This window comes from Monodelphis domestica, chromosome 2, assembly GCF_027887165.1.
Source record: "Monodelphis domestica isolate mMonDom1 chromosome 2, mMonDom1.pri, whole genome shotgun sequence".
NCBI classification, from domain to species: Eukaryota; Metazoa; Chordata; class Mammalia; order Didelphimorphia; family Didelphidae; genus Monodelphis; species Monodelphis domestica.
In genome coordinates, this window is record NC_077228.1 from 78,352,749 (window position 1) to 78,369,897 (window position 17,149).

At 39.0% G+C, this 17,149-nt stretch overlaps 1 protein-coding gene across 1 annotated transcript in view; it reads left to right on the forward strand.

The window, feature by feature from the left end:
* CACNA1E (calcium voltage-gated channel subunit alpha1 E) overlaps positions 1-17,149 on the forward strand; it is a 667,319-nt gene that overhangs the window by 110,758 nt on the left and 539,412 nt on the right. The gene's annotated exons all lie outside the window — the stretch shown is intronic.

A 17,149-nucleotide genomic window follows, 5' to 3' on the forward strand; every position in this document is an offset into this window, starting at 1 on the left:
CATTTCTACTCCAACAGTTCTTCCTCTAGATGTGGATTGCATTTTTTAATAAGTCCCTCAGAATTGTCCTGGATCATTGTATCACTGTTAGTAGCAAAGTCTCTTGCATTTGATCATCCCACAATATTTCATTTACTATGTATAATGTTTTCCTGGTTCTCCTCATTTCACTCTGCATCAGTTCATGTAGATCTTTCTAGTTCTTATAGAAATCAAACAGTTCATCATTCCTTGTAAAACAATAGTATTCCATCACCATCATATATCACAATTTGTTCAGCCATTTTCCAATTGAGGGACATCCCTTCAGTTTCCAAATTTTTCCACCACAAAAGTGCAGCTATAAATATTTTTGTACAAACAGGTTCATCCCCATTTCTCTTCACTTCTGCCTTTTGTAAACCAGTAGCATTTTTTTCAAGACCCAGATATCTACTTTCATGATTCTCCAAGTTGGTAACATTCTCTTCTTTAGATTTTTTAATGCTCTTTTATTGACTTATCTGTGCGCATATTATATTCTATTACTCCCTTCCCCATGTAAGGTCTTTGAGGACCTTGACTTTCCTTTCTGTCTTTGAATCTTGAGGCCCCAACACAGTGTTTTGTATGTAGTAGGTTCTTAATAAATGCATATTAATTGATTGATTGACCTGGGCTACCACTAAAATCCTTGATTTGAATTAGTCAATCCCTATCTGCTTTACTTTTAGCACTAACCCCTTCTACTTCCAACTTTTTTTACTCATATCCCTATCATTTCAAGGCTTTTGAACAATCACCCCCAATATGTATAAATTCATTTATTTTAGAATTATTTATATATGCCATCATACTAATAATTATATCATAGAACATACAATAATGGAGATTTAAAAAATAAGATAATTACGAAGTGAAATTTTATCCTAGACTCAATAGGAAGCCCTTGGTGGTTGCCATAGGGGAATGATATGGTCAGACCTTTACATTTGAAAAAATACTTTGGCAGCTCTTTGGGTATAGATTAGAGAGGAAAGAAGTTGAGATAGGGAAATCAATTAGGAGGCTTTTTCAATAGTGTAGGTAAAGATTGATTACAGGGGCAACTAGGTAGCTCAATGGATAGAGAGCCAGGTCTAGAGGTGGGAGGTCCTTGGGTCACTCTGGCCTCAGACACTTCCCAACTGTGTGACTCTGGGCAAGTCACTTAACCCCCATTGCCTAGAGCCCTTACTGCTCTTCTGCCTTGGAACAAATACTGAGTATTGATTCTAAGACAGAAGGGAAGGCTAAGAAAATCATTAGGGACTAGATTAGGATTGTGGCTATATATATGAGCAAGGAGAATGGGAAATACTCAAGTCATGTGGAGCTAAAAATAACAATATTTGGCAATTGATTGTACCCTCAATGGTACTAAGGAAGTTTGGAAGATGATGGGTTTGTATAGAAAGGTAAAACCAGGAGATCTGAAATTAGTCAATCCCCAATCCATGCCAGATTAGCCTGTGGGACTCACTTACCTAACACAAAAAGGAGGGGAGGAAGGGCTCTTCCTACTGAGCCTTGGTCTGCCTTACATGGGGGTCTGCCACAGTTATTAGATGTTCTAGATGATGGAAAGGGATTTTTCCTATTGACTCTTGCCTCCACTACTGAAATGGGTGGTGAAACTGTTAGGTTATAACTTCTAAGAGGTCCTATGACTAGCTTGGAAGAGGGTTTGTGGGGAGCTAGTGGTTGGGAGTTCTATGGAAAAGATTTGAAATATGAGATATTAGGGGCGGAGGGCACAGATAACTGTGATAGAGATAAGTCTTATGATTGACTGCTTCTGGGAGGATGAGTTGGAACTCATCTTCCTACCCTCCAACTGGTTGATCACATGTATTTCTTAGTTCTTGCTTCCCACTTTCAAGTCCACTGCTTTGGTGTTCTTCACTTCTTAGTAGGTTGCTTTGGGATTATTTGTCATTCCATTAGTGCATGTTTTTACCTTAGGCTTTATTTTCTTCTAGGAGAGGGACCAAATCTTTAATTTATTTAGTATTTATTTCCCTCCCCCTAACTTTACCCATTGCAATATAGCCAAAAGGGTCTCAAGAATGCTGTTAGAGTACAGATGAAAGCATGGCATCTTCCACGTTATTTCCTTCAGGAGATTTTTATTGTTTGTATGATATGTGTCTTCTATCATGACATGAGCAATATAGAAAAACATATTGTGTGAAAGTACTGGTATAATTTCAATTGGACTATTTACCTCATTAGGGAGTAGGGGAAAGAGAAGGAGAATCCTAAAATGTCAGAAAATTGTTAAAAATTGTTTCTACATTGAACTGAAAAATAAAAAATACTAATAAAATATTTAAAAATTAATTCATTAAAAAGAAAATGCTCAGCTAATTAAATGAGAGGGGGTTATCTTCACCAAAGATTTAATGGGGATCAGTTATTTAACCCAGGGCTTCTTAAGATCTTATCATTTGTTCTGCTCCTGACATCCATGTTTTTTTTATGTTAGAGCTCAGTAAACAAACAAAAGATCAACATGGTAAACCTTCTTTTGATAGTCTGTTATTGCTGAAAAATGCCCTAGAAATCATTGCAACCTACAATTATCGGACCTGAAAAGGAACAAAACAGAAAGGAAGTTAAAGGGGAAAAATCACTATATTCTATTATGGGGTCCCTTGGCATTTCTGCACAATAACAAGCAACCCAACAAGATCAAGAGAGCTAACATTATTTCTCTTCTAGTGTGCAAGCAATGATTAGAGCACTGCCATGGGTTTATTTGCATGAAAAAACTTTCTGGTAAATTTTAATCAACCAATCAATCAATCAGCAAACATTTATCAAATTCTTAGAATTAAATCAAATAAGGCACTACCTAAAGCATTAAACTATGACATTGTGAGCACACTAAGGCATACAAGGCATACATTCATACTCTCAAAGAAATTATAATCAAATTAGAGAGACAAAACTGGAAAGTGGTAGATGTACAAAGGAGGGAGAGATTGCTTGATCATTGAAATAGCATTAGTAGGCACCTGGAGTGTATGGGGTATTCAGGCAGGACCAGCATTTCTGGTATGAGGTCTTACTGAGCTTTTTTAGGGTTGCTCATTCACTTTTGGCATCCACCTTTCACCCAACTCTCACTTGTAGCTCCAAGACATTGTGGGATGCATAGAGGCCACTCTCTGGCAAAATTGTCTCAGCGGAAACCAGGTTGAGGATAACTGACAAGTCTCAAACCCATTGTTGAGTTAGGGGGGATAGCTACCAAAAGTATTTGAAGACTCCATCCCTTGGAATGGGTAGAGAAGAAAAATTTGTTCCAATGACCATGAAGGCAATTGAAATAGGTACTGTGGAGTGCTTAGTCAAACAGCTGGGATGTGTCTGAGACCAGATTTGAACCTAGGACCTCCAGATCTTCAGGCCTGGTTCTCTATCCCCTGAACCACCTAGCTGCCTCTATTAACCATTGCTTCTTTACAAAGGACCAAGATGCTTTGATATATTATAAAGTTGTTCTCAAAAAAGGCACAATTTCAAAAGATTTTTTAATCTCCTTTTCTCAGTGAAAAAATCAATAATAATAGCAAGAATTTATATATTACTTTAAGATCTACAAAGCACTTTTCATGTATTATATCTTTTTATCCTCACAATAACTGTTGGAGGTAGGTGCTATTATAATCATCCCTGTTTTATAGATAGAAAACTGAGGCTGATAGGTTAAGTGAACTGCCCACAATCCTGAGACAGGATTTGAATTCAGATCTTCCTGACCCCAGGGCTAGTATTCTATTCACTAAACCTCTAGGTGCTCACCTGGATCCAGGTTGGTATTAAATGGTGGAGAGAAGAAGTAGTTCTCCAGGAAAATGTAAGCTACTCCAGGGCTGGAACTGTTTCATTGTCTTGTCAGCCTAGCATAGTGCCAGGCACAAAGTAGATTATAAATGATCATTGAATAGTTGAATTGAATATGTGGATATCCTATATTGCAGTAAAAATTTAAAAACTAGTTAATTCCAAGAGTTGCCTTCTGGATTTGCAAATGCCCAGTGTAAATAAAACACTCAATAAGAACTGAACATATCTTTAGAAATTATAGGATATTAGAATTGGAAGGGACATTTCTGATTTTCTAGTCTAACCTTTCCATCTTATAGCTGAGAAAAATGGATCTGAAGAGGAGTTAAATGATTTGTTCAAGGTCACACAGATTCCATCAGTGGATGGCAATTTCAGTCTAGGCTGCTGACTCCTAGCCCGATGATAAACTGCTGATATCTGAAGGGAAACTTCACCTGCTGGTTTATTTTACACATTAATCAGTCTTCGATTCATGGTTGCTACCAGCTTATTGTTAAGGATAAAACCAAAACATGCACACATCACAGAATTATGGGAGGTCCATTGGAAATTCCAGGAGAGGATTAGACCCAGGAGGGGAAGGGTCAATGGCAATGTTTGTGTCAGGGTACCCACTGGAAGTACATATGTATGTATATATGCATATATATACATATATATATGTGTGTGTGTGTGTGTGTGTGTGTGTGTGTGTGTGTATGTGTGTGTGTGTGTGTGTGTGATTTCTAGTAAGTGGACAAGATAGGATTAGAACCCAGTCCAACATTGTTGTCCTTGAGGGCAGAGACTGTCTAATCTTTATATCTTCTATGTCTAGTTGGCATTACCTTTGGGATACTTATACCTTTTTGGGCATTCACCAAAGAAAAACTTGTAACAGAAATCATTGGCATAACCCCCAATTTTCCAACCTTTTTAAGGATGTGGGCTGCCCTTGGGGGTCAGAAAGTCACAGCAGATAAAGCTGATAATCTGTTTATTTTTTCTCTTGTGTTTGTTATAAGTCTAAGTCTACCTGTGAGGAATATGGGATATGGTGAAATCTCTCAAGCTTCATAGTGAGAGGACTTGGGTTCAAATTCTAGGTTTGATAATTTTGAACTGTGTGACCTTGTACAAGTATTTTCTCTGAGCCTCAGTTTCCTTATATGCAAAATGAGTGGCTGATCTTGATGACCTCTAAAGGATATGAGCCCACATCAGATTTCCTCTTTTCTTCCTGGGGATAATGACTCTTGCTGTCTGCCTCATAGGGTGATTACCCAAATCAACATTCTAGTTGGCCAGCACAGCTGTCCTTACTAATTGAGGAAGGGCAGGGGTGAAGTGATTATATCAATCCTAATTCAGCCTTCTATATCCTTGGAAGCTTTTCATAATCAAAATGCTTCTCACCATCCAGACACCTGGAATGACCTCCATTACTGCCTTGGCTATAAAGGCTGGCCTAGGACCAGAGTCTGTGCCCTTCCTTTGCCCCCTCCCAGAGATGATAATGAATTTAGCATCCAAGATAGAGTATGAGTATCGCGGCCACTAGGAAGAGAGTGACAATCTATGGTCCCGTAGCTAGAAAATTCTCTCTTCTCTTTCTTCTATCTGAATACCTATGATTCAGAATTGAAGGCTACTTAGGAGAAATTTTTCTTCACCTGTTCCCACTCCTTGATCCCCTTTCCCCATTTGTCCCAACTCTACTCTTCTGCATCTCTCTCACTTTCATTGTGTCCTATGGTATCTTTGTACCAATGTCAACAAATTGTCCTTGATATTAAACTTATTTTTCCCACATTCCTCTCACCTTTTTGCAATCATGGAAATCCTCTACCCCTCAATAGATGCTGTGTGTCTAGTCACCCTCTCTCTAATCCTGGGCATGCTTGCCTTCCTGCCTCAACTGATAAACTAAGCCAGGTAGAAGAGAAAGCATACTTCTTGTTCCATTCTGTCCCTTCCAGAGTGCTCCCATGGCCACCATCACTCAGCCACCTCTTCTTTTTTGAGGTGTATTACATCCAACTATATCTACCTATTTGAGTTCTGGAAACCCTGTGGCTTCCTTCAAGAATCAGTTCTTATCATACCTTCTGCAGAAACCTTTCCTGTCCCTCTAGGTGCCAGTGCCTTTCCTCTGAGATTATTTTCCATTTTCACTATACAAATTTTGTAGATTCAATTATTTATGAGTTGTCTTCCAGGTTAGAATGTGAACTCCTTGAGGCCAGGAACTGTATTTTTCCTTTCTTTGAATCTCCATTGAGTAACTCAGTGCCTGGCATATTATTGTTCTCTCGTATTTGACTCTGACCCATCATGGGATTTTCTTGACAAAGATACTGCAATGGTTTGCTTTTCCAGTTGATTAAGACAGAGATTTAGTGACTTGCTCAGGTTCACTTGCCCAGCTAGTGAGTGTCTTAGGGTGAACTTGAACTCAGGTCTTCCTGACTTCAGACCCAGTACTCTCTTCACTAAGCCACCTAGTTGCTTCTGACTGGCATCTAGTAAGAACTTATTGAAAGCTTATTCACTTCAAGCAGTTAACAGGGTATTTTTCCTTCTTTCTTATTCAAAGAATAGGCATGTTAGCTTAGCTGAAACAGCAGGGCACCCTAAAGGAGAGACAGGAGGCATCATGATTGACTTATTTGTTTTGCTTACAGCATTATAGGAAGGCACACAACCATGCTCACTGGGTGTACTACAGCTTAATGTTGTCTAATTCCAACTGAGTCCCCACTGCTACTCACCAATTGTTTTGTTCTTCCACAATCTATTTCACTCCACAAAGTTCCACACCCTTAAAGCATGAGTTAAGTAAATCAAACGGCCACTACCACCATCATCACCACCATCTCTTCTATTTCCACTCAGCTTCTGAAAGAGATGATCTGGGATCCTGAATCCAAGAGCTTTCGGAATAGCAATGATTTTAGCCCAGAGCATGCAGTTATCATTCTGGGAAGCAACCTTTGTTGGGATGGAGCCTGGCGATTGTTCCTGCAGGTTCTATAGTCACATCTGTTAAGAACCATTAATGAAAGATTTTGTTACCTCAGTCCTTGGAAATGTCAAATGCTTCATTATCAGAAATTGATATTTCATCAGTGGAAATGACGTGAAATAAAAGGCATTACCATCTGTTTTGCTCCTGCATTCTAAGGATCTCGGGACTTATCCTTTTGACATAATCCAAACCTTCCATACATATTGTCTCCCCCATTAGAATGAGTCCCTTGAAAGTAGGGAGTGTTTTACTTTTTCTTTTTGTCTTCCTATAACTCATCATAGTGCTTTTTACACAATAAGGTCGTGATTTATTTACTCAATCCTTCTTTCTCAGTGAATTTAATCTCTGGCTTGCAGTCTTCCTCTCCACTCCAACCAACCCTTGTCCTTGGAGAGAAGATTTCAATAGAGTACATGCTCCTCAAATGTCCTGTCCTTTCAATTCATCAGTCTCTTCATCCTTCATGACTTCCACTTTCAAACCCTCTCAGGCACACACACACACACAGATGGTCATACCCATCATCATTGCCAACAAAACTTTCACCTTCACAATTCAGAACTTGGAAATTATTTTTATCACAACCTCTCATCTTTCTATCTCTTCCCAAATCTCATCCCCTGAAAATATATTATTCATATTCTCTGCCATCTCTAGTCAGTCCGCATTGTCCTTCTTTCTAAGTCCATCACTTTCCTAAATTATTTATTCTCAATTATGCAAACAATTTTGCTATAGACAATCAAAAAGAATTTATTTAATGTTTCTCATAAGCCAGACACTATGCTAAGGACTAGAGATACAATGGCAGGCAAAAATGCTGTCCCTGCCCTCAAGGGGCTCACATCCTTTTTTTAAATTGAAAATTTATAATTAATTTAGAATATTTTTCCATGGTTACATGATTCATGTTCTTCCCCTCCTTTCTCCCCTCGCATTCTAATGGAATAGACAATATGCAAATAATTGGGTTTATGTATCTATACAGAGAAGACAGAAAATATTCTGAGAAAGGAAGGGATTAACAGTGGGGGAAGATTGGAACAGGGAAAGACCCCCTGTACAAGGTGGGATTCGATCTGAATCTTGAAGGAAGCCAGGGAAATTAAGAGCTAGTGGTGAGGGGACAGAGTACCCATGAATGAGTTGCAAAGGAGCTAGGCTGTAAAGGGTTTTAAAAGCTAAATAAAGGAGCCTATATCTGATTGTAGAATTAATCAAAATGATTAGAACTCATTGAATATCAACCTAACCTGAATGGAGAACAGTTCAGGTTCTTGAGAACTTGTTCTTCTTTCTTCTTCTGCCCCCTACCATGTGCTTTATTTGTTAGTTTATTGCCAACTCCCTTTTTTGATCCTTTAGTTAACTAGTTCAGCTGTACTCTGTTCTCTAGTCAAATTTCTCAACCTCTTTTCCTGTTGTTACACAAACCTCAACCTGGATTAGCCCCATCATCTGCCTTCTCTGCTGAGGTTTATTTGCTTTGTCTAATAGCATTATAGGAAGGCACATAGCCCTGCTCAATGGATGCACTACAACTTAATGTTGTTTAATTCCAACTGAATCCCCAAGGCTACTCACCAATTGTTTTGCTTTTCCACAACTGACTCTTTATTACACTCCACAAAGTTTCAAACCCTCTTGTCTTTACTCAAGCCACCCTCATACTCTCCATCTCAGCAAAGGATCTAATCTCATACTTTATTTAAAATATTGAAGACATTTCTTATGAATTCCTTCTTCCTCCCACATTAACCCTTCAGACCTTTCAGGGGCATTCCACAATCCTTCTTCCTTTGCTTTAGACTCAGAGAAAAAGTTAGCTCTTTTCTGACCTTTTTATTTGTGCCTCTGATTCTTTTTTCTCTTATCTCCTCTTGGAGTTTACCCCTTTCCTCATCCTCTTTCTATTCCTAATTTTTACTTTTTATCTTCTCCTCACCTCCTGCTTATATGTGTAGATCTCTATATATACTTCAAACCATTCACTTGATTTTATTATTTCCTAAAGATATTAGAAATCTTCCTTTCATACCCAAACGTCTAGGAAAAGTTCTCTGCACTATTTGCATCCCCTTTCCCTTTCTTACTTCTCAATTCCTTGCAATCAAAACTGACTTCTATATTTGCCGAACAAATCAGTTCCACCAAAATTTTTCTTTCCTTGATCACTATTGATCTCTTGAACTGCTAAATCCAATGGCCTTTACTCAGTTAGTCATCCTTTTAACCACCGAACAGGCTACCACCTTCTCTATCATATTCTTCCCTCCTGAATTTTTGTGTCTCACCTCTCTTCTATTTCTCCTCTTAGTTCTAAATCTTCTTTACTAGATCCACAAGTACAGATGGAGTTATGGATGTATATATGCCAGAACTGATCCTAAACCCTCTATTCTTTTTATACTCTCTTAATTAGTTCCAAAGGAATTAGTTATCATTGAAATGCAAATAATTTCCAAAACTATATATCCAGTTTCATCTTTCTCTTGAGCTCTACTCCTGCATCATCAGCTTCCTGATGGAAATTTCACCTGGAGGTTCCATTGGAATTTTACTTGACAGAACTGAAATGGGTCTGATCAGTTCCCACTGACACCCACACATTTTTATAACTTCCTTCTTTCTGTTAAGGACCCAATTCCTATCACCCATATACTAGATTTGCAACTTTAGATTCAGCTTTGATTCCTCATTTCCTTTACTCCATATATCTAAACAGTTGCCTTGTCTTGTTGCTTCTTCCAAAACAATTCTTGCATCTACCCCTTTCTCTCCACTTATACCACAACCACCCTAGTCTGTCCCTCATGACCTTTTGCCTGGACTGTTGTAATATTGGCTTAATTAGTTTCTCTTCTGTCTCTAGACTCTTCAATCCATTTTTCTTACAGGTGTCAAAGTGATGCCATTCACTCAAGAAGTGAATGCTCAAGAAGCACCTTCTATGCCACCTCACTGCTGAATTGGAATGTGGAGACCTCAGAAGAAAGGAAGGGTACTTGGAACCTGGGATGGACAGATAGCTTTGGGGGCTCAGATATGGAAGGATTTGTCTTAAAAGAATGAAAAAGGTAGACAAGAGGGATTTCAGCAGATTTTCAGGTCCATGATCCAATGAGAGATTCTGTGGAAGGGTTGGATTAAAAGAACTTTTGGAGATAGCTGTCTTCCATGTTTCTAGACCCCTACTCCTATAATGGAAGACTGAAGAAGCAGATACCAGGGAGTGGAAATGTAGCAGTCTGGCTAGCCAGATCTGTGGCATGAGCTAGAATTGAGCTAATAGAACAAGACTGGGTAAAAGTCACTTAGTATTGTCTCTCTCCCCCACTCCCCCCCATTTCTCTTCTAATGTGCTGGGGTGAATCTTTTAAAAAGCAAAGAATATTTTATGTTAATTTGGTAGATTGGAAACCGTGAACAGGGTGGTGGTGGTTTGCAATCTCCTTTCTATAGGAGTACTGGGGAATCTTGGGAAGCTAGGTGAAATATTGATGGTGAAAATCTGGTAAATAGCACTATCTATATTGTACCCCAAAGCAGCAACAGCATGAGGAACTGGATCCTGGCCGACTCACTCAGCCTGTGGGTCCAAGCCTAAAAGTCCTTCATTCTTTGTTAGTCATAACTGTAGAGGCTCTGGGCTAGGTGCCTTGTCAGAATCCTGCTGTTTTTGAGGCATAGATGTTAAAGGAGGAATTTTAAAGGCTGGGTAGAGTGAGATTGCTAGGCTGTTAAGGAGTTGGTTGATTATTACAGACTCAGGGGGCTACCTGGAAGGAATCCTAGAAGCTCAGAGGAACAAAAGGAGTGGTTATGGTTCCTGATTTTTGATTGGGAAGAAACAAAAAAAAAAACTCAGGCAGGAAATATTAAGAAATAAGGACTTGAAAGTGAGAGGGTAAGAAAGTGAGAGGGGGAGGTAAATGCTTGGGTATGAGAATATCCAATCTGAGCCAGTTGGGGTCCCTCTTAAAAAGAAGAGTCATATAGCAAAAGGAGGGGGATGAAATAAAAACCATCTTTGCTTTTTGAAGGTAGACACAAGCATCACTATGGCCCAAGCTTTTGTATTCTACAGAGTTTGGATGCTGGGGAGAATACTCTTACTCCCAGATATTTAACAAGAATGCTTCTGTGTGAGTGGACTAATGAAGTGGACCTCATGGGAAAACCTCTTTTCAGGTCCCCATTAGAATCTAGAATTTAAAACCCATGAGATTTGGTAGTGAGAATACAGAGATGAATTAGGTATTGTGGCATTTAAAGGAGTGGAAGGATGCCATAAACTGTAATAATTAAAATGGTTGAGGTTGTAAACTGTAGTGAGTAAAATAGTGGAAGGCCTAAATTGTAGTAGATATAAGAGTGGGTGAGTAAATTGTGAATGCCGAAAATATGTTTTCACTACAGTGTCTTGTTTTAAATCAAATATAAGGTGGTCGCCAGGGAAATATTCCCAATTATGAATATACCCAAGTCAACTGGGTTTTATAGAGAATTTAATTAATAATACAATGAGGAATTAAAGAAAGAGAGAAAGAGTAAGAAAGGAATAAGTATGAAGGGCCTTAAGCCAACATGGGCTAGACCTGAGTCTTAAGAGAGGGAGATCAGTCAGTCTTTTATCACTCACCACAAGATCTGTTCACGAGAGGATTCAGGGGGACAGAGTCTCCCCAGAGGGAGTTCCAGCCAGAGTCAGCCTCCCTTGAGAGACCTCCTTAGAGATTGTCCTTCTCTCAACAACCTCCTTAGAGACTCTTTGTCAAGAGCCTGTGTGTCTTTTCAACAGCCTGTCCTTTTCTTATATAGGGGGTTTTCTCCTATGTCACCTCCCCTAAGTTCTTCCATCTACCAATCATAGTAGATGTTTTCCAAAGGACAGCCCATTCTGAATTCACACCTGAGTAGACTAATCCTTTTAGTAATCCACACCTGAGTAGGCTAGAATTTCTGAGTAAGTTTCTCACCTCTTTGTCCTATGGAAGTTTACAAGTTGCCTGACTTTTATAGGTACTTAGCATCCCTTTTTATTAATTCTATAAATAGGCATGGCTTAAGTATGGGTGTAAGTATTTTTCATTGTTCAGCAAGGAGTTTTCTCCCCTAAAGCAGGCTTAAGTATGGGTGGAGTAAGTAGAGTTCTCACTGTCCAAATGGGGAATGTTCCCAATAGGGAATTGTCCCAATGGAGAATTCCCCAATGGGGAATTTTTTAATATTCACAAGTCTGAGAAATTTCAATATTCACAATCCCCCCTGATGATCATGGGGAGACTAGTCTCCCCATTGATCATTTAACATAATCAATTTGTAATCCTAAATGCACTTCTAACTATGGATATACACAATATTCAATTTTCTAAGAGGAAAATAGAGTAGTGAGGGAGGAAATAGAAAAGAAAGAAAGCAAAACCAATGTTTTGCTGGGTGCATTGACAGAAAGCCAGATTAGGGGCAGTCCCTTTTGGCATAAATATGTACAATTACAATAAATGTTCAATCAAAGTTCAGTTCAATCAACCATATCCAAAGTTCATTCTTGATCTTCTTGATGAAGTGTGAATTTTCTGGTATCTTTCTGCAACAATTCATTCTCTGGATTTAGGAGTTTCAAGCTTCTTTCCTAAAGATCTTTTTCTCAAACAAAATCAAAATCTTGGATTTTATGTAAAACAATCTTAAACAAAAAATAAAAAATTCCTGGATTTTAAATTAAAATACAGTATGAAGTATGGACCAAGCACAAGACTCTTGGAGTTCACTGCAATTATTCTATATTTTTCTGTCTATTATTCTATAGTTCTTTGTCTAAAAGCAAGGGTTTTTTTCTATTACCATTCCTTTTAAAGCACCTGGGATATTGAGGGTGATGCCCCAATATGGTTTTTAGGAAGTTTCTTGGCTTGCATTTCTTCTGTTCATTCTGTGCTACTCCTTGATTGGTTTTATTTTTTCACCACAGGCTCTGTCAATTCCCTAAGCCCAGAATGAATGGACTATGATAGAACCATAGAGTTGGAACACATCATGGATGTGCATCTTATCCATCTCTAGAGCTGCTCAATAATTGTCTACCTTCTTCAAGACTTCATCATCTCTTTACATGGCTTCTCCTGTGTTAGACACTGGTGTGGTCATAGAAGTCCTTTCTTGTGTCCCATCCCCTTCTGAAGTGTGAATGTATGCTTGCTCAACACCCTGGAACTGATTGCTCTGAATTATAGGTTCTGTTCCTGAGGGGGATGCCAAAAGACAGCTTGTTTAATTCTGTTCCAACTTGATGCTGGGGAAAATAAGGGCACTTCATGCCCTGGGTTAAGTGGGGATCACTCAAATCAGAACATGGGGTGGGGCAAGGGTGGATATAAGGGAGGAAAGATCAGGGAAAGGATAAGGAGAAGAAATTATGTCCCTTTTCTTGGTGTTGCTTGGAATGGAAAGTAAAGTATAATTTTTTTAAACCCTTACCTTCCATCTTGGAGTCAATACTGTGTATTGGCTACAAGGCAAAAGAGTGGTAAGGGCTAGGCAATGGGGGTCAAGTGACTTGCCCAGGGTCACACAGCTGGGAAGTATCTGAGGCCAGATTTGAACCCAGGACCTCCCTTCTCTAGGCCTGGCTCTCAATCCACTGAGCCACCCAGCTGCCCCCAAGGTATAATCTTTTTATAGCTTGATAGGCATTGCTGAATCAAGTTGGTCAGTAGTACTCTGATCATTTACACATCAGTTAGGAAGGATTGGAATGGGCAAGGAGTGTGGAAAAAATGACAGTGACCATAAAAAGGCACCTCTTTCTCTCCTTTGGTACTGCCAACACCATGATATAGACCCTCATCAACTTAAGCCTGGACTATTGCAATATCCTGATGGTGAGTTCAAGTCTTTTTTTCCCAATGTAATTCATCCTCCATTCAGTAACTAAGTGATTTTCCTAAAATGCAGGTTTGACCATGTCACTCTCCTATTCAGTATTGCCTACAGGGTTGAACATAATATCCTTTCTTTGGTGTTCTTAAGCCCTTTCTAACCTCTCCCACTTCAGATCTTCTTACACTTTTTTCTCTGCCACATACTCTTCAATCCAGTGATGCTGACTTCCTGGATATTCCCCAAACAAAACATTCCATCTTTCTGCTTCAGGCATTTTCTCTGATTGTCCTCCTTCGTAGAATGCTTCTCCTCTTCATCACTACCTCGTGGCTTCTCTGGCTTCTTTCAAGTCCTAACTAAAATTTTATCTTCTCCTGGAAGCCTTTCTTACACCCTCTAACTTCTAGTGTCTGTCCTCTCTTAATTATTAATTATTTATATAGCTTGATTGTGCCTATGTTTGCTTGTTGTATCTTTTAGATTATGAGCTCCTTGAGGGTAGGGACTACCTCTTGCCTCTTATTGTATGTCTGTGCTTGCACATAGTATCTAGCTCTTAACAAGTATTTATTGATTGACTAATAAGCATTTGAAGAAGTAAGTTGAGCCAGACCAAGCATCAGTTCTCTGGAATTCTTTACATTTTGTTTACTGATTCATTCATTATTAATATCCTAACTTAAATCTCTGCTCCTCTCAACGAATTTCCTTACTTGTCCCAATACCCTGTATTTTAACATTTCATGACCATTCCATAATATCATTCCAACATGGTTTTTGGTTGCTGCTTGTTCACTTCATGAATTCGATCCTGCCTCATCTACTCTTAGGAAGAGTTTACCTTTCTCATTCTGAGTGTTTGCCTGATTATCTGCAGGAGGATGAAACATGGTCAATAGTGAGGATTGGCCAGTCTCACAGACAATAGCAGCAACAAAGAACGGATTCTCTTGATGGACATTTATATCAATAATAGTGGGGTTGCTTAACTGTAATGCTTAAAGGAAAGATGAGATAATTTCATGTTTTGATATTTTTAAAATTGATTCTGTTGAAGCTAGAATTCTGTGGTATATATTACTGCTGTAGCATTTTGGCAAAGATACTACCAAAATCAGAAAAGCATCTTGGAAGGAGAAATCTATGAAGAGGGTGGGGGTTCTGAAGTTGGATCAATGGCACTAGTAGAAATAGAAAGGAGATGGGTTCTTATGGCAGTCAAACCCAGGAGAGGTCAGATCCTAGAGATCTTCTTGGAGAGGGACAAGACCTCTGAGAAGGCAGAAATCGAGAAAGCCCTTGAAGAGAGACTGAACAGACTGGGAAGTTTGTGTGTGTGTGTGTGTGTGTGTGTGTGTGTGTGTGTGTGTGTGTGTGTGTGTGTGTGTGAAGGGAGAGACATTTAAACATTACAGAAATGAAAGATAATTTTAAAATCCATCAAGCAAAGTTGAGACAGAATGACATGGTAAGCATGAATCATTCCTACAAGGGTCCCACGCAGCCTTCTTTGGGAAAACTTGAAATTCATTTGCTCCATGGCTCTCTTCTCCCATGATTCTCAAACTCTGCCCCTTCTGTTCTCCCCTAATCTCTCCCTCCACCCTCAGTCTAAGTCCTAGCTACTAAATTTATAACTCTTATCACAAGGAACAGGAGCTCTGCATTAATGAGAGCCCCAGGGATGCTGAATTGTACCAAGAATATGGGTGGATGAGGGCAAATGAGAGAAAGGGAGGACTGGAGCTTCTAAAAGACTCTCCTTCAAGCTCTTCTCCTGGCAAGTCAGACTCCCTTCACCATTAACATTGGGTTTTGTAGCACTCAAGAGCAGAACAACATTTCTATTTCTTTTTTTTGATTTGACACCTTTCCTTAATGATCACGAGGAGAGGAGGCTGGCAAAAACATTAATGGATACAACTTTGGAAACTAGAGGACATGGGTGAGAGGAGATGCTAGTAATTTTTCCAGGGAAGATCTCTGAGAAAAAAAAATAGCTTTTCCCAGGTCTCAGTTTCTGGGTAGAAACTGAGGATAAGATTGTTCAGGCAGGATAGAACTTGTCATAAGTAAACAAAGAGTTTAGAAATGGAAAGGACCTTAGAGTTCATCTAGTCTAACCTGTCTGATCTTTACTTATGAGAGAACCAAGGCCCAGAGAGGTCATACTAACAGGGACAAAATTTCCATCACACTTTTTGCATTCATCTCCACACACTAAGGGTGAGAGGGAAAAACATTCTTTGTTTTTAGCATGCTAAGAAACCTTTAGAAATATGAATAGTGCTAGGCACTGTTGATTTGGAAGCAGTATGGTAGAAAGGAAATAACCATGGACAAGAATCCAGAAAACTGGAATATTTTTTAGACTTCCTTGTGCTAAGAGGTGGACAAAGTGTTGGTTCTAAAGTCAAGAAGACATGAGTTCAAATCTGTTCTCAGACATTTACTAGCTGTGTGATCCTGGGAAAGTCATTTAACTTCATTTTGCCTTAGTTTCCTCATCTTTAAAATGGGGTTAATAATAGCCCCATATTCTAGGATTGCCATGAGGATCAAACAAGATAATATTTGTAAAGCATTTAGCTTTACAAATTAGCATTTAGTTCCTAGAATATAGTAGAGACTTAATAAATCCTTCCTTCCTTCGTTCCTTCGTTCCTTCGTTCCTTCGTTCCTTCGTTCCTTCGTTCCTTCATTCCTTCGTTCCTTCGTTCCTTCGTTCGTTCCTTCCTTCCTTCCTTCCTTCCTTCCTTCCTTCCTTCCTTCCTTTCTTCCTTCCTTCCTTCCTTCCTGTTTCAAGACTCAGATCAAGCACCGCCATTAAGTCTTTTCTAAGCCTTCTAGTTTCTACAGCCCCCCAAACTGCTTTGTATTTATCTTGTATATATTTTATATAGATATATAATGTATACATGCATGTATACCTTATATTTGTACATCTATACATATGTATATATAGCATGAGTTGTTTTTCCTTATAGACTATAAGTGCTTTAAAGACAAGGACTGTTTTAGGGGAGGAGGAATCTAAGGATGAAACTTCTCTACCAAGGACTGGTACAACTCTTGGGCTTGTTCTGGGGTAGAGAGTAGATACTAGTGAAGTAGAAGGCATTTAAGTTATAGAGGAAGCAGAACTCCCTGGAAATGAAGGGAATGGAATGCTAGAAAGGATTACAGAAGGAAGAGGAAGCATCTTACATCCCAGAGGTAATGGAAAGAAATGAGCATTTAAGCACTTACTTTATGCCAGCCACTGTGTTGGCTTAGAGATGAACTAGAACAAACATTTACTTGTAGGTGATGGTCAAGGGTGTTGAACACTGTCTTGTCTGTATGACTCTAGGAATCGGGTATAAACCATTTAGATGG